Source organism: Dromaius novaehollandiae, chromosome Z (genome assembly GCF_036370855.1).
Source record: "Dromaius novaehollandiae isolate bDroNov1 chromosome Z, bDroNov1.hap1, whole genome shotgun sequence".
In the NCBI taxonomy this organism is placed as follows: domain Eukaryota; kingdom Metazoa; phylum Chordata; class Aves; order Casuariiformes; family Dromaiidae; genus Dromaius; species Dromaius novaehollandiae.
Window position 1 is genome coordinate 35,815,921 of NC_088132.1, and position 17,977 is coordinate 35,833,897.

Below are 17,977 nucleotides of genomic sequence, written 5' to 3' on the forward strand. Positions count from 1 at the left end.
ACTGAGTATGGTCTAAGAAGCAATTGCATCTCCACCTACAATGGAGTGGCTGGTTTTATTGGTGGCACCTAGTATCCTTCAGTGCCGAGCTAACCAGGCCAGCTTCCTTGGGGCTGAAATGGAGAGGGAGCCCCACTGCTAGCTGCTGGACCAGTGCGGGTGTCTGAGAAGTTGTTTCTCCCCTCCTTTCTCCTCTCCCTCTCCACTGCAAGGCTCCGTACGACACACAGTCGCTCCTCCTGCCATCCAGCTTACATACAGCGGGAAGGCAGCTTTAGCCAGGGAGTCAAACTTTCTGTTGTTGGGTACCAAGGAGCGTTGGGCATTATCCTTGGGCTCAGAAAGATGATGTTGACCAGTAGGGGACTTGCATGGATGTTTAACAATTTGAGACTCAAAACTGGAGACAAAGCAAGATCATAACTCACACTCCCAGCACGTATAAATTCACTCTAAAATCAGATTGGGGATTTGGAAAGCCTGAAGACATAGCTCAGCAGTTGCTCAGGAGCTAGTCATTAAGCTAATGGTTCTTGAGCCTTCGTTTGAGTTGTATTGTCCGCACACACAAGTCTGTTCCATGCTGTTTCTTAGGCAAATTGGAAAATCATATCCCTTTCCTCCCTTATGTGCCAGTGCATCTTTTTCCTCCTTCCTCATCTTTAAAAAGTTTTCTTTGTTTCCATATTTGGGTAGATTTCTTCACTCCACATCACTTTATCTAGAAATCATGGTAATTTTATACTGAGAGAGAGGAAAAAAGTAGTAAGCCTCTAAATCAAGTTAAGTTTTATGGAAAAGACTGGCCTGCTTCCCAGTTGGTAATTCTAAAAGTGGTACTTACCGGTGAAGTTCACCTGCATTCACAGAGCCTTATTCAAATCCTTTCTAAATCTGCATAAAAGATGTGCTTAAATATGCAGAGTGCTGTCACCAAACCCTCTGCACTGGCATTTGATTTAAACGAGTACCGTGGACTCTCCAGAGAAATCATAAAATTCTCATTTCTGATAATCTTTTCCTTTTGTCAAGATACTTCGCATCCAGCTTTCTGCCTTCCAATGGAGAGGGGCTGAGTTGCAAGTGAAATGGTGAACAGCCAGCCACGCTCAGTTTGCTTTAGCGCGATCTGAACACGAGCAGTTACGGTGACCTTGCCATATATAAAACAAATACACAAAGTTATGTAAGCTGTCAGCCGAGCTGTAGCTGAAGAGTGTCCACGAGATACTCAGGACTCTTATTCTAATTACAAAAAAAATACTTCCAAGAATCTTTTCCTTCATACCTCTATCACATTCGTCTGTCATTTGCCAAATCTCTGAAATATTCCAGACTTGACCTTGTCCCTGTTTTCTGTTTCTCTCTATTACTTTTCTACTGGCAACTTTCACACATCACGTGATGTTTTGTACCTCACTGAAAAGGCAGGGTGTTTCATAAGTACAGCTTCCTGGATTGTAGCATCCCCATTACTTTAAATTCGACCATACAGAACAGCTCTTCAAGGTAAATCAGAGGGTAATTCATATCCCAATTTTTTTAAAAAAAGATCTCTTCAATTAATCAGGTAAAAAGAAGGATCCTACTGCAAAACTCTACAAAAGCAGGGCAGTAAAACTGTGGAAAGTGCCTATAGTAGTGCAGTTGCTGCTACTTCGGTTTGCAATTCAACATTTAACAAAGGAAAGAAAACAGAACTCGCACCTCATAAATTAAGCTCATTGTGACACACACGAGAATTCAAAGAAAACAGCTATACTTAAATCCAGTTCTTGAATGTTTTTATATCATATTCAAAGTGTGGCCAGTAGAAAGAATGAAAGGAAATCTTTCAAAGAGTGTGGATATCCATTTCCAGTCATTATAAAGGGAGCTTCCCAATGCATGTTTGCCTAAATGTAGATGCTGAGGATAAGTTTAAGGGCTAACATCAGTATGAGGTGGTTCTGACCATCTACATGTCTATTGAGGCTTTTCTTCTAGGCTGTCCTAAAATGTCACGTTCCTGTTGCCTTACGAGGCATTGCTGCCTTTATGAGCAGGGAAGTGGCCATTTACTCAGCTCGGAGGGAAGTAGGCACAAAATCCTCTGTATTAGAAAGAGAAGAAACTGATTTCATTGTTGGGATTATGAATTATGACTTAATTTCTTTCTTTGAATATGTGTCTCCTACAGAGGATTTCTTGCAACTTACTGTGCTTTGTACCAGAGAATTTTCAACAAATTTGTTTCTTATTTTGACCTAAGGATTTCAAAACTTTCTTTCTAGAATTATATAAAAACTTGCTTGCTAACATCTTTTATTTTTGTATCTAAAGGCACGGAAAATAAGTGCAGTAAATACATTTAAAATGTATCTGTTTATAACTTCACAGATCTTCAAATTCACCAAGCAGCTAAAGATTTTATGTATTTTATTAATGTAAACTCCCTTTTTAATCATGGGGATTAAAAAGAACAAACTTCATGCAAGAAGGACCATTTCTAAGAGACTCATGCAAGCAAAAGCTATACTGAAATTACAAACGTTGAAGTTTTCTATTATGAGACAGAAGAAACTTTTGAATTATACAGGATTATCTTCTTGTCTCTTCTATATTCTTCTATTCTATAACCTCATATTGACAAATTCTGAAATACAATTCTGTATAAAGCAGCATCAAGCAAGGATTTGCACAAAAATCAAGCAACCCGTGCTAAAAAGGAACATGAGATTTAAAAATCACCGAGAGAGAAAGAAAGAAAAAGACTCATTTGGCTGAGATGAGGCCTCAGTGGTGAGCTCGAATTATGGTGCAGAGACAGAGAAAAGACTAAGATGGAAGAGCAAAGTTATATGCTGTTGAAGAGCAATTTAACAAAGCAAATTAGAATCCGTTTGTAAAACATTTTGAAAATGCTGTTTTGAGGTCAATTAGTCCAAGCAGAAAGCTGGGGAACGCTCTGGGAGATGAAGCTGATATAGTGATATTTACTGGATGGAGAGAACTGCCTGGCTACAATACTTTAGTCCCCCTGAAGTTTAGATAATAAGGATTTATGAAGACTATAAAGAGGGAATAGCAATAGGCCAGATAAGAAGTGATTAATGCTCGACTGAGGATTTCAGCAAACAGGAAGGTCAATATAGGGCCAAATGCAGGCAGAGATCTATAGGTGGCAAATTTACAGAAGAAGAAGAGCTTAGAAGTGTTTTGCTCAGGAACAAGATCGCCAATAAGAATTTATTTTATGTTAATTCAAAAACTAACAAGAATGAAAACAGTCATGTACTTCAGGAGCACGTTGTTTTAAGCAGGGCCACCTGAAAGAAAAATATTATGCAATATGCGAGCTTCCTCGCGTCACAGTGCTGCTTTTCTCCACTTTTGTGCTCCTACCTCATATAAAATGGCCATTAAGTTTTCCCTGGAGAAAGCCACCATGTGCAGTAGTTTATATCAGGCAAAGACTACAAAGCGAGTAAATAATTGCTCCACACCACCACTATTCTTTCAATGAATTGTGGTTTAAAGCACAGAATATGCAGCATCTACTCTTAATTAGCCGTAAGCAATATGTAATGGTTTGCAGAAACTCTAAGTCTTCCACCTCCAAGGCTGAAATCTACCTATAAGGTTTGACTGCTGTGCCAGCTAAATAACATTCAGTCTTACATTTTCATCAGACAAGGCAATAAAACATCCTGAATAGCAGCCTTGTACGTATCTGTGTTACAGAGTGTTAAAGAAATAGCAATATTTAGCAGTATTGCAATATTTAGAAAGAACAATATTTAGGCCGAGTTCAACCCACAGAACTACAGTGGACTTCTCCAAAATTGCGCAGAAATTACAGGAATGATTTTAAAAGACTGAAATGCAATGCTGTGCATTTTCGGTTCAGATGAATAAATATTTTATGCAGGCCCAGTTAGTCTATATAGCAATAACAAAAACAACAAAAAAAAAGTTATGATCTTCACAGTTTGGAATAACGCAATGAAGAGAAATAGCAAACAACTGACCAACTGTGAGATTCATCCCTTTTTTTGATGAACTGACAGAACTGCCTCTAGAGGGAAAATGATCAAGTGGCAGGGAAGGTAACATTAGAAAAATGTAGGAATAATAAAATGAAATCTGAATTCTGGAGGCTAACAAACCAGCAAAAACAGATGAGTTAGGAAACAAACGCATTAATTATCTAAATAGCTAAAAGAAGTAGTCACAAGACTACTTGTAAATTCTTGTTTTATTATATAGACACATAAACCTAAAAATTGGTGTACATCATGGTATTTGTCAGTCTATAAGGAATTTTTTCAAAAATACTAATGCAAGCTCGTACTCCAAAAAATGCTTATCTCCCTCAGTATATCAGAATAACCTTTGACATAGATGGGAGATTGTCTTGAAGAAATTGCAATTTTGAGCATCTTAGTCACCAGGCAAGCAGAAAACACATGCTAGCACATATATGCCTGTGTACAATTACTTGCATACATAACAGTATGCAAGGGCAGGTCCTTGGATTTGGAGCCATTTGGGGCAGAGAAGCTCTTTTCGGACGCATGTTGGCAGCATCCAAGCCATAACCTCATTAATAATAAGGGAAGCGGGGAGGCAAGATTATAGCTTCCCTAAGCATTTTATCAACATCGTGCTCTCTTGTCTATCGTATGGCGAGTCTATCCTTATTGGAGATGGCCAGCACTAATGCACCTTTCTACACACAAGGGCCAAATTCACCAAAATTGTACCCTACTCCTGCTGGGGGGAGCCCATGCAAGCCACACTGCCTTGGCCATGGGTGAGCTTCCACCGTGGGGAAGCAGAGAGAGTTTTAGTGAGTTTAACCCTTAAAAGATCTTTGAACGTTCAGGTGTGCCAGTAGCAATGCAGCACATCTTCAGTCTTCCATCTTATTTTCAGTTCATTATTTCTTTTCTTTTCCTTTAGTGTGATATCGAATTATTTGATATTAAAAACGCTAAAATATAAGTCGCTGGTAACACATGTAACTACTTCTGCTGTAATTCCAGCCAGCCACTTCTGGCTTTGTGTTTGAAAGAACAATATTGACCCAATGTATCAGTTCTTGTATAAACCACGATGAGGAATCTGCAAATACGCGCTTTGTCTTAACACAAGGCTATTTAAATTGGCAGTCTTATTCAACTCTTACATTTGGAGAGATAAAGTTTGCCTTTGACACTAAATCTCAACCACATGCTGTTCTATATATCTCAGATTTTAAAACACGAGGAAAAATCCTAGAGGTATCATACTACCTTAAACCCTTCATTCCCATCAGCCACATTATCATCCTGCCTTTCTGTCAGCGGAGCTGACTGACACTGTGCCGAGTAGGATATATCCCAGGAGCCGCGGTCAGAGGCACGATATCCTACCACACTGCGCTGAAAGATAGGGCGGCCATCTTATCTAGCAGCTTTTATGTAGCGATTACGCCTACGGTAGGAACAAATCAGATGCAAACGTCCTTATTGCTGTACATAAGCCAGACGGACTGCGCATTGAATTTCTGCTTGTGCTCTGCCTGAACAGTCAGGCCCAGGATAACTCGCGCTCTCTTGCGAGCGACAGCCATAGCAAAAAGCCTTTTCAACACTCCCCCTGTCCAGTTTGGGGGCCAATATCTCCGACTCTTGCTACAAGATGAACCTGGTCAGACAAGGTACTGCACGCTCCCAGTTGATACCAATGTGGCTTAATCTCCACTAAAGCTCAGGACATTAGTAAACCCCTTGCAGAATAAGGCCCTGTGACTGTTTAAAATTACATGGTTTTAATCGCAGCTTTTCATGAGAGGTGTCCAAAGAAGTCCCACAGCAACAGGCTCACTCGCTACCTGCAGCAGCAGTGGCCAGGACAAAACATACTGTGTTTTCCTTCATGAATAAACATGATGGGGAACTGCCAATTAGAAAAAAAAAAAAGTCCCACAGAAACTCCCTTTCCCCTTTCCTCTGCTCCCGCCATCCCTCTGTATCACCGTAACCGGTCTACAATGTGCCCTGCTGCTTTGTACGCCGCGTGATAACTCCGATTACAAGCTTGAGCCCTCCCCAGCCCTTCTTGGCTCAGGACCACAGAAAAGGCCCTCGGAGCAGGTCAAAAAACTGCCTTCCAAAGATTAGGGTTGCCGCTTCACAGCCCCTCGGAGCGAACCCACGAGCCAGGACCCACTGAAAAAGAAAAGAGTTGCGAAGTGAATATTTGGGTGATCGTCTTCTGCCTAATTTTAACCAAAACAGTCATTTCCTCCAACGCGGTCCCTGAGCTGCAGTTTTGTTTACACAGGACTCTCTGAAGTTCTCTCTCTTACTCTATTTTTTTAATCTGAGTTCAGTTTCAGCCCTGTTCATTAAAAAGCCATCAGCGAGCTTTTGTGTTTGAATCCCGATTTAAACAGGCCGCTCAGGGGTACCGTACTGTAGAGCCAGCCCAGCAAGCAAGGTAAAAAAAGGCAGACATAATCTCATTCGCAGCCTAAATTTACAGAAGGACACCTGGAATATAAATGCGTCTGGATAGGACCAGGATTTTGGTGATGAATTGCCAGCCGGTGTCTGTAGGAGCTAGAATGACACAGAGAAACCAGGGGAAAGCGTTCCTAGGGGCCTTCGCTGCTCCCCTTGGGCCGTGCTGCAGAGTGAAGGAGCGCAGCAAATCTCATAAACAGGAGTGGAGCTTTTCGCAAAAAAAGAGCCAAATATTGATACGTTATCTATTTGCTCCTCAGTCATGGTTACTCCAAGTTCAGGGTTTATGCACGGTTGTAAGCTAGCTCAGTTGCCAGTGGGCTTTTGTTCCAGAGCTGCCTTGTACCTTTGCCTAACCATAAATTCAATTAAAACCACAAGCTGTGCTATTTGAAAGTATATATTTAGTAGATTTCCACTTAACCTGAATGCATGCTGCATTTTCAGCAAAGGTACTAATTTGCTGAAAATGTCAGTTCAGAAAGCCTAAAAACACAGACAGTAACTGCAAACATTAAAGCAGTAACAAACTTTGATTCATTGTTCTGATGAATTGAATAAACAGAAATATTTAAAAGGCTTAATATTTTATAGATCTATAATGCTTCACAGTCAAAGATATCAACTTTATATGGTGGCAAGATAGATAACTATGAGATTTACGAATTATTCATTTTTTCAGATGTCTAGCAAAGAGCTGAGGCACAATCACATCAGGTGATGTCTCATCTAACAAGGCATAAAAGCCAGAAAACAAATCTAGAAGTACTTCAATAATAGATTCCATCATCTGCTAGGCTTTCCACTAAAAAAGTTTCTTCTGATCATGCACTTACAGGAACTAACGAGTACAAATTTCAAAAGTACCCAAATGTTTCATGAGAATAAATCCTATTTCTGGTCATGACTTGCCTATCTAACAGCCTAAGGTGAATTGAAAAGGAATGGCATATGGGTTCCTAAGTGTCATTTTTTTGAAAACAGACATTTCCTTTTGATGCTTTTCAGTTTTAGACAGTAATTCCCACTGGATAATGTTCTGAGTACTATACCTTTTAAAAACAAACTCAGAGTCTCTTGGATAAATGTTTAATACTCTTTCGTGTGCAAAGCTTTGGCAAATGTATAATAAAAATTCGTGCACTCCATTAACTTTCAGCACAACCAGGATCATAAATCTAAAGAAGACATGTTAACGCATCCTCCATTTTATATTTTACAAAAATGTTAATAGCTAATTACCATTCATCTACAGTTTAAATCTCCAATAAAGCATTATTAGTAAGCTACTGAAGACTTTTCATTAGTTTAATGCGATAGAAGAACATAAAACTGGAAGGAATAGTCTTGGAATATTAAATCTAGGACCTTCTAACTGCAAATAGTCATGCTACATCTTCTCTTTCATAAACATGCAAACTTTCAGCTTAAAAGCACCTTAAGCCTTTTTATCTTCCTAGGAAAGTTCCTCCAAAACCTTATTCCTTGAATGCTTAGAAATCTTATTTCCAATATGTGGAATATATGGCCCGTTTATTCCCATGGTTTTCCTGCATGTATTCCCTTCCCTCCTCAGTCCTGATCTACTGATAGAGATCAATCACTACTTTTGTTTTTAAGCCACATTGGACGTGTTTTTTGGGTATGACGAGGAAAGTGCTCAAAGGCCAACTACTCTAAGCTTCCCTGAAGCCCTGAAAATAACTATAGTTTCAGCGTTGAGTTCTACTTAATTAGAATGACATCAGTTTGCAAGTACAGGCAAAAAAAAAAGATGCAATTTCTCTGTTGAATCAATGAATAGACAGCTTTGGTTGGCCCTTTTTCTCTAAAACTTTCAAAGGGGCGAGTTTTTCAGAGGTTTTTGATGAGCTGTCACGTCTGGTTATTTTATCAACAAAAGGTTATTGATGGATTCTGATTTGGCACAAAGTTTTCTTCATTGAATTACTTGCTCATTAATCTTCTCTTCAAATCTGTGTTTTCTGGATTCTGTTCTTTTTTATACTGTTTTCTGTACACGTGTCCAGAATTCCTCCGACAGGTCTGTTACTGTTTCCATTTCTCAGCAGAACTTCACTTGTACTCAGACTCTGAATAAATTAGACCCTTATTTTCTTTCTTTCTCAAAACCCAGCAGTTTTGATACCTCCTTAAAGGTAGGGTTTTTGTTTTGTGGGTTTCTTGAGTCTGTGATGGACTGAGGATTTAAGGACTTGTTTTATCCACCTGTTTCCTTTTGACTTCCATTTCTTCTTCCTAATGTAAGTTTTTGTTCATTCGATTTTCCCCTGCACAAGCTTATTACAGGCAAAACTGTAGGATCTTGTTTTGCTATTTCAGTTCAGCTTTCTGAGCAAATTCTGCAAATTCTCATGATTTTGAATTATTGCCAGGTTTTGGCATTTTTACACAATAGCTTCCAACAAGTCTCTACGGGAAAAATCCCAGGTCCACAGAGAAGTGCATTTCCCTTTTTATTTTCTACATTTTGGAAACACAGGGATGCAAAATCTTTGGGGTGTTTTTCCCCTTTTTCCCCCCATATTCCTGGAAGTCCTTTCACACTGGTTTGCTTTGGAGTAAAATTATAGTGATCGCTTAGTGACTCACATGCAGAAAGAAGTTTTTCCTGGTGTTGGGAGTTCTTTGGTAAAAGGTACACTTGGCCTCTGTGAAACGCAGAAGAAAAAAAAATCAAATCCATGCAAAACAGATCTGTCCGGTATAACTGTGACTACCTCATTATAACAAAACGGGGAAATCTACCTAAAGTCCAGATACTTCCAGGGCTCCCTCCTAGGTGTAATTACCCACTGGAGCTGCAGCTCCCCAGACATGCCCCAGCTCTGCTGCACGTCTGGATGGAGCCGAAGGTGTGGGAACAGGGGGTCCCAGCCAGGCCGAGGTTGCCTCTGCACCCAGCTTGCACCACCACCGTCATCCAGTGCCTTTGCTGTTTTACAAGTTCTGTCTTGTAGTTTTCCTCTACAGGAAGCTACATATTTCCATACAGTTTCTAGTATTTTATAGAGAATATAATGCTAATTGCATTGCACTGTGTGCCTCTCTGTCAAGGCAGATATGAGTCCTGAGTGGTAAATGTCACAGGGAGAAATCTGGAATTGTTCATCCATGAGGAAGCAAACAAACAAGAGGTCATCTGTGGAGCAGACACTTTTAATACCTTTTCAATAATAAATGTATGCATTTGTGCATTCACTCGTGTCACCTGGCCCAAAGGCAACTCCCTGGGCACATCATCTCTTACTTTTTCACAGTACTTTTCCTACTGTGCTGCACAGTGACCAGGAACACAAATCACACTTTGAAAAACTCGGAACAGCAGCAGCTACATTTGCTTCTTTGCTACATACTATAGATATTTTTCTGTAACTAACACCACATGTCCTGGATTGAACCCCGGCACTACAACGCCAGCATTCTTAGCTCTAATGGAGAGAACGTGTTAATTCATCTTTTGTTTCTCAGTTTACGAAGCTCTTCCACCCCCTTTAGCTTTTTGATCGATTCTCAGACACTTTGAAGATTTCCATTTCTGTTCTTTTACTGCAGTTACACACCATATATAGCGTTTGATGCAATGCAAAGAATGCCCAGCTTCCATGCCACAGAACCACCAAAAATAGATTCTCCAGAGCTTTCGCAGCCATACGCAGGCTTCTACCACACTGAAGCCAGCCACAGTTTAGCCAGCCATTTAGGGTAATTTCCTTTGTTTATATTCTTTGTATATTTTCAAGGTTTGCTGCAAGTGGATTTAATCATAGAGGTTAAGAGATGGAAAATATATATATATATTGCTTAAGTACAATCCATCCCTCCTGTGCAAGCAAAGTTGCCCCTTGCAGTCTCACCCCCAACAAGGTCCCATGATCTCTAGTACCTGATCTGTGCACTGCTGGATTACAGGGTAGTACAAACCTGATCTGGCATAGGTGTATTGCAGATGAATCAGCCAGAGCCCATAATGAGATGCATATGTAGTATTTGCCATAGAAATGTCAGCTGCTGTCCTGATTGCTTGCATTTGTCCTCTTCTTGATGCACTGTGCTAGTGGGGGAGAGGAGAGGGTCTTGCCCCGTGTATGCCCCCGGCGCTGAATCTATCACCATCAGTACAGTTACCCTCATGACTTGATGATTAGGTTCCGGTGGCTCTGCTGCAAACTGACCCTGTTCGTAAGGGCAGACACTGCTGTCAGGACAAGCTCAAATAAAATGACAAATCTCTGTCAGGGCTGGTGGCAGAGAATTGTGCCACAAATCTCAGAGGCTCAGCTGTTGGGGAAAGTGTCAGGTGGAGGAAACTGGTTTCCGTGGAAATCAGTGTTTACACTCCACCTTGGTGAGGAAGGTGGCCAACAGGAGATTTCTACGAGGCAAAGGATTGGCACGGTTATTTGGAAGCAGACAGCCACGGACATGCAGCATTTTCCCCACGCCACCTGCAGATGGTGGACCTGCATAAGGTCACAGAAAGTTTTATTCACAAGAGTTTCCTTATCCACATCAGAACAATCAATTGGATGTATATTTTTGTTCTCTTTTGGCCACTTCCATTTCTGTAAACACAGCAAAATACTACTCCATTGCATTTTTAGACTGGGCCACTTTGTGAACCATGCTAACACTTCACCCCCACCTCTGTAGGCTGCAATCCCTAGGTGTGACACCTGTATCCTTCACAGCTCCTCCTAGACAAAATGACACCAAGAAGCCAGGAAAGTCCACAATACCAAGTCCCTCACCACCAGCAGAGTTATCCTTTCTAATGGATAAGTCTTGTGTTTATCTGCTGCTCTTTCAACACAGATAAATCCATTGACCTGATTTTCAGCATTATTCCACAAAGCATTGTGGAGGAACAACCAAGGACCTGGTATACTGTGATACAGAAAAAGAAACGCACTTTAGAGGTGAGGGGAGAGGAAGGATACATATTCATCCAGCTTTGCTCCCTAAGGAAAGTGGTCATGGACAAATGCCAAGGTCACGCCAAGCAGTTCCGAAAATTTGAGAAAAAAAATTCTGACAAGTTACTCTCAGTCTAACTAGTGAAGTCTGAGCCCAAGAAATACATTCATCTAGGTCACAGAGTTAAACCCCACACATGATTCAAGTGGCCAATCCCAAAGCTTGAAGTTTAGAGTCTGAATATCAGATTAGTTAACTAACTACTACCAAGTCTGCGACACACTGGGAATTATTCACTGAAGTTATATTATAATGGAATCTTAAGAAAAAGTATAGTTTGCTGGGACAAGTATATATTAATAACAAAAACAACTGAATAATCTCTTCATTAGCAGTAATCTGCCCAGCTCTTTCTTAAATTCCATTTTAAATTCCATTTTACAAGGAAGAAAACTGGGGGAAGTGATCCTGAAGCAATAGTAACAGCAACAACTAGTTTCTCCTTTCTTTAATCTTTAAAGTTTATGATTAAGGTAGTTAAGTGCACAGCATCTGTTTTCTTTTCTTTACAGTTGAAATTACATAATTGAAGTCTCCATGGACTTGATGTTTATATAGCCTTTTACAATTTTAAATTCTATGTAACATCCACGTTATTTGTCCTTGGGCGTAGCATTTTAGCAAAGATTAGACAAAGACTATGCTGAACGGGGACAAAGACCCTATGAAAGTGGTAAAGCTATTAGAGATAATTCTAAATGTCAAACAGTAGGATTTAACTAGGTGACAAATCAGACATTAAACAGGCCACAGTCTTTGCAGAGATCTTGACATTACTCTGTAATGGAAGGAGGATTGCAGACATGAGTGGAGTTCAAAGGCTTCTAGTGGAGGCGGGGTGGGGGGAGTCCATCATCAGTAAATGTCTGCATGGTGTCTGAGTTAACCCTCAAAAGGCAGAAGAGCTGCACAAATGAAAAATAAAAGTCAAAAGAAAAAAGAAATACAAACTTTAAAAAAGACACACATGAACCGGGCCATTTGGCCCCTTTTTAGTACAGCTTATCCAGCTCCATTTCCTGAAATAGTTATACTAGCATCTTTCCACAATGTGATACTCTTAATAAGAGAAATACCAATGTACAAACCTAAAAACCTCAACTTGAAACATGAATCTTTAAAAAAGGAACTGGCAGGCCATTTCATATCAGAATAACCAAGTTAAGAAAAGCCCAATTGCTAGAAAAATAATATCTACTACCTTCTGCATTTGAGTGTGAAGTTCAGATCAGTGTATAGACTCTATCGCTGCATTTGTTATCCCCAGTACTTTAATTGCTATAAAGCCAGCTCCATGGGATCCAAAATTATACAGTTTTTAAAAAGTCAAAATTACTTTCCAATATAGTTTTCACGCAGAAAAATCTCATAGCCATAAAATCTGATGCATCAAGAAATTTTAGTGCTGGGGTTTTGGTACTGAGGCTTCAAGGATGAAAAAGAAGTGTCATTTTTCATCCCCTTTTTCTAGATGGACAGGGATATAAATGCAACTCCAGTTAGCTCAGGGTCATATATTACTTGTCATGAATCACAAGTCAATTAATTCTGCTCCTAAATTCTGTATGTGAAGGCACAGCGGCCTGTTTCAACTTACTGACAAGACATTAGAATTAGGGCTAATAAAATTGACTTTTTATTGAAATGGAAAGTAAATTACTTGAAATACTTTTTTTTTCCTCCCCCCCCCCCCCCCCGCCTTTAACTAGTGGGAGAAGAACAATTTCCAGTCTGTTTTCATTTGGAGTTAGAGTTTTAAAAATTGGAAAAAAGCTAAAGTTAAATGAAATTTGATTTATTTTCTTCTTCAAACATCCCAAGTGTGATTCATTAACAGCTGGAATGGGCAAGGAAGGAAAGGCATCTCGGTAAAGTAATAGTCCAGTGGGCTACGTGGATTACCACATGGATATTACCCAGAATCACCAAGTCTCTGGGGCTGGAAGGGACCTCTGGAGATCATCTAGCCCAACCCCATGCTCAAAGAAGGGTCAGAGCAGGTTGCTCAGGGCCTTGCCCTGTTGGGCTTTGAATATCTCCAAGCATAGAGATATTACCAAATGCTTAACTGTCACAGATACACATTCATTAAAGCAGACCTCCTGCTGAGGCATGCAAGTGCTAGGCACTTTCTTTCATTTATCTCACCTGATTCAACAGCCTGTTAGGCTGGCTTTATAAATCAGTCTTCACCTACACCCTGTGATGCAGGGCAAACTGCCGAACAGGGGCTCCGATCCCGTATGTTATCAGACACCTGGGTGCCACCTGGGCAGAAAACTGCCATTCTTTGGGATCTATAATAGCTGTGTTAATTTTCCCTTGAGAAAAACCTCAGGTCTCTATGAATAAAAACCTAAAATACCTCCAATTTTGGCTACGGAGTCACTTTCAAAGCCCAGACACCATCTGAACGCAGCACCTAGGGAGGGGAAGAATCTCCCACACCTTTGAGGGTAGGAAAGTGTTTCCCATTAATGGCAACAGACTTCCAAAATAAACAGTTATTCCAAAGAGATGCCACTACATTGCAAGCATACTGAGAGGAGCTTATGCAGGCTGGCTTTGCCTTGGAGTACAGTGGGCAAAGCGTGACAGCCAAGTTATCCGTAGGCATTAGCTGAAGTGTCACTTGGCAGCTCAAGGCTAAAAATAATCGAATGAGCCAGTAAAGAGTTGGAGGGACTCCCAGGGTCTCTTGCAAGACCTTTGCTAAAAAGACTTCTGCCAAACGAAAAAGCAGCTTGAGGTGAATTTAATTGTCCTTGCAGAATAGCCTCCCTCTACAGATGCAGCTTTAACCATCCACGCCAGAGATGGTCTATCCATTGGGACTCTGCCTAATACTTCAGAGAACAATTTTTCTCATTTTGAAATAGTAGAGATTATAGCAGATGTGCAGTGTTTTCTCTTAGTGCCACAGTGAGTATACCATGGGAAACCCATGGCGACCTTTACCCCTTCTCCTTCATCCCTACCACGTCCTCTTCTCTGGGAGTCAGACGGTTCGTGACATACGCATGTCTCGCATCTCCAGGGCCGCAAGAGCCAAGCATCAGTGTCGCACCCTTTCAAACAGAGTACACATCACCCACACAGGCGATTGCTCTTCTGACTCATAGGAAAGGAAAATAAGATTATGAGTTTTACTCCCATCTGTCTTTCCTGCCTGTTTTGTGTAGGCTAGTGCATTGTTGTCAGTAACCTTCCACTCCAAAAAGTGGAAAGATGATGACTGTTCCCATCTTCTGCCCCAAGCACTTTCAGGCTGAGACCTGAAATCATACAATCACATTTGGGCCAGAACAGGAGAGAAAGACAAAAATTCCACAGAAGCTTTTTCCCGGAAAACTAAGGGACAACAGGATTGCAGCATGTTGACAACAACAAAATAATAATCCACACCAACAAAAAAGGTCTTCATCTTTGTTCCAAGTTTTAGAACTGAACACCTTTCATTACTAAAAAAAATATTTGTATTAACACTATGAAAACAGCTATTCACTGGTCATTATTTGAGATTTCTTTTCTGTCTGTATTGACCCTTCTTCTTTGGAACTGAAGCTTATTTGTTTTATATAAAATACTTTTGGAAAAATACAGGGAAAAAAGGAAAGGTTGGAAAAATCTACAGTTTCAAATTAGTGAAGTATACTGAACTTTAGACTCCTACTATCATACATACTAGTTCCAGAGCTAATTAAATTGTCTTTTAAGTGGCAGATTTTCAAAATGTGTGTTCAATTTTAGGGGGGGGAAGCAGAGTACATAGTTGCACAGCCAGTTGTTTGCATCCCAGTTGCTAATTGCACCAAGTTACAGCTGGATGCTTAACAGTTTGCTTTATTTCTGTATTTGTCTGTCCACCCCTACATGCATAGGGGATGCAGGTGGATCTAGATGCCCAACTCTAGAAATCCTTTGTGATTCTCAGCCTTAATTATTTGAACGATCAAGATTGCACCAGCAAATTTCCGAGGAAAAGGTTTTCCTAGAAATAGTTTTGAATTGAGAGCCATATGACCTCACTGCAAGCAAAATGTGTATCACAATTTAATCTACAAGTTAAATGCCTATCATAGAAAGGTCAGAATGAACTGAGGTTGGTCGCATTTCTTATTTCTCACTCCAAAAACCACTCAAAAAGAACCTGATGATTTATTTGTTAAATGAATGCATCATTAAGTATTATATACAGTAAATATACAATTACTCATTTGCCACCACAGGAATTCTCAGCCTTTTCTTAAGACAGGAGCCTTCAGACTTTCCCTGATGCACAGCAAGAGCATCAGATCATCCAGCCTGGACTGAAGTCTTATCTTAAGAAAGCCGTTACTCCTACCATTTACCAAAATGCATAGAAGATTACAAAACGGGAACAGAGTCTCTGTCTGTACCCTCCATAAGCTCTACAGCAGATCTTTAAGCCTCATTCTTTCCAGTGGGATTTCACAGGCACATCCCTTTGCAATGGAATGGGCTCTCGTAGACAACTGACGGAGAAAATGACTGTGGGTGACCAGCGAGATGAACAAAGGTGAGGTCGCCACAGCTATGTAGTCATTTTTCAAGTTGTTTTCTTAATATACAAAAGCTTAGGGTGGGATTATAAAAAGCTCTTAGTATTGGCCTATTGAAGACAGTGGGTGTGTTAGTACTGACTTCAGTGGAAGAAATTTATAAGACTTTTCTTTAAGAAGGACAGGATGAGAAGAGCTTGAAAGGAAAGTCAGACTGGGCCAGATGGCACAAAGAAGAGGACTGAGGCAGACCTCAGCTATGAATGTTAAAAAGAAAAAAAAATTGCAACATTTTGCACTAAGAAATCAGATAATAAGAAAAGAATAATTGACCCCATTCTCAGAGCTCCAAGATGACATTAGAGTAGGAGTAGAAATGTCAGATTACAGATCATTCTTCTTGGATTCTTTTCAGTCTTGTTTTAATTACTTGGAAACACTGGAACATCTAGTCCCATGCAAGCTGACTTTCTCTGTTCTGTGAGGGTTTTATCTGAGGACAGCAGAATTAAACTCTACTTATTCCTCTTAGATTTATGTACCAGCATTTGAATTCTTTAAGTTGACTTTCTCATACTTTATTGGTAGTTGTTAGTTAGTATTATTAGTTATTAAATATTAGTTATTATTATTATTATTAAGCCTTAACCTCAACACTTATTAGCCAGCTCGAAGTTTCTTAAACAATGCCTTCTTTAATACTTACACTTAGAGTTTAAATTTGTTGCTCCAATTACATTTTTATAATGATGCTAATTTGGGTGATGTTCTTATTTTCAGTACTTATTGTCATAATTGTGAGGCAATAATTTTATTTACCATAGCAATAGATATGGTCATGGATAAAAAGATAATTCTTCATTTTGGTAAAGCAATACTACTTCTAAAGTTTTGGGGTAGCTGAAGGCAACGATAAGCAGAGCCTGTAAAAATAAGGCAGTATATCTAAGAAAGCAAAAAAGAAGTGTCTAAAAACCATAGCATCTTCAGAGATGGAACTTAATCTCAATAAAATTTTGTAAATTTTTAGTAATTTTTTTGCCTAAATCTGACCTAATTCTTCTAGATTTTACCAAAAAGAATAAGAAATGAAAGAAAACCTGGTAGGGTCTGGGGGGAATTGATTTAGTCCAGAACATTTTAAACACTCACAGGACAGGCAGCACTATAATGCAGATGTTTTGTGGAAGGAAGAATGAATACATGGCAAAGCCACACTACTACTAACTTTTTTTCCCCCAACACTTATTTAATTCCTTCCAACTTTAAACTGAGTCAGAGAACGCCCGATTATTTTGGGGTAGGTGCCTCTCGCAGTGAAATACATACACACGAGAGGCAAAAACACCAGGAGAAACGTCAGATCTACCCATCCCTGGGCAGAACCATCTCCTCCACCATTGCTGCAGTGTCACTGAGCACTACACATTGGTCAAACCTGAACTTTTAGTGATGCCAGTCACACAAAACTGAAACCAATGCAACCAGGGGTCAAATTATCAAACACTGACAAACCTAGGGCTATTTGTGTGCTGTCCCTAATGAGAAAGATTTCTCTCTGATCATAAAGGTTTGACTTAAATCTGTAGCCCAAAGGCATTGCATCTGTTGCCCAATTTCTCATAATATCTGCTGCAAAACATTTAGGAAATCAGCTAAATATCAATTACAAGGAACACGCAGGGAGCTAAAATGTGCTGGTTTTGACTAAAGAATCAGGCCCTCAGAAGTCCACCGGGCTTACACCCTCCTCCTAAATGAAGCCTACAGCTAAACAAATCCTGTAGAAAAAGTGTCCACAGTACAGAGTAAGAAGAGTTGGGGGAAAAGGTAGGGGAGAAAATAAGGGAAAAAAAAAAAAAAAATATATATATATATATATACACACACACACTGAATAATGAGACACATTCAAATAGACAGATCTCTTTTCCTCTTGAACTCACAAAAGCTAATATGGTTCAA

General features: G+C 39.9%; 1 long non-coding RNA gene across 1 annotated transcript in view; it reads right to left on the bottom strand.

The window, feature by feature from the left end:
- Window positions 1–7,566: 7,566 nt before the first annotated feature.
- LOC112992396 (uncharacterized) overlaps window positions 7,567–17,977 on the bottom strand; it is a 55,058-nt gene continuing 44,647 nt past the window's right edge. Inside the window, exon 13 of the long non-coding RNA XR_003261527.2 lies at window positions 7,567–9,163. This is a non-coding gene — a long non-coding RNA (uncharacterized LOC112992396). The remainder of the gene's footprint in view (window positions 9,164–17,977) is intronic.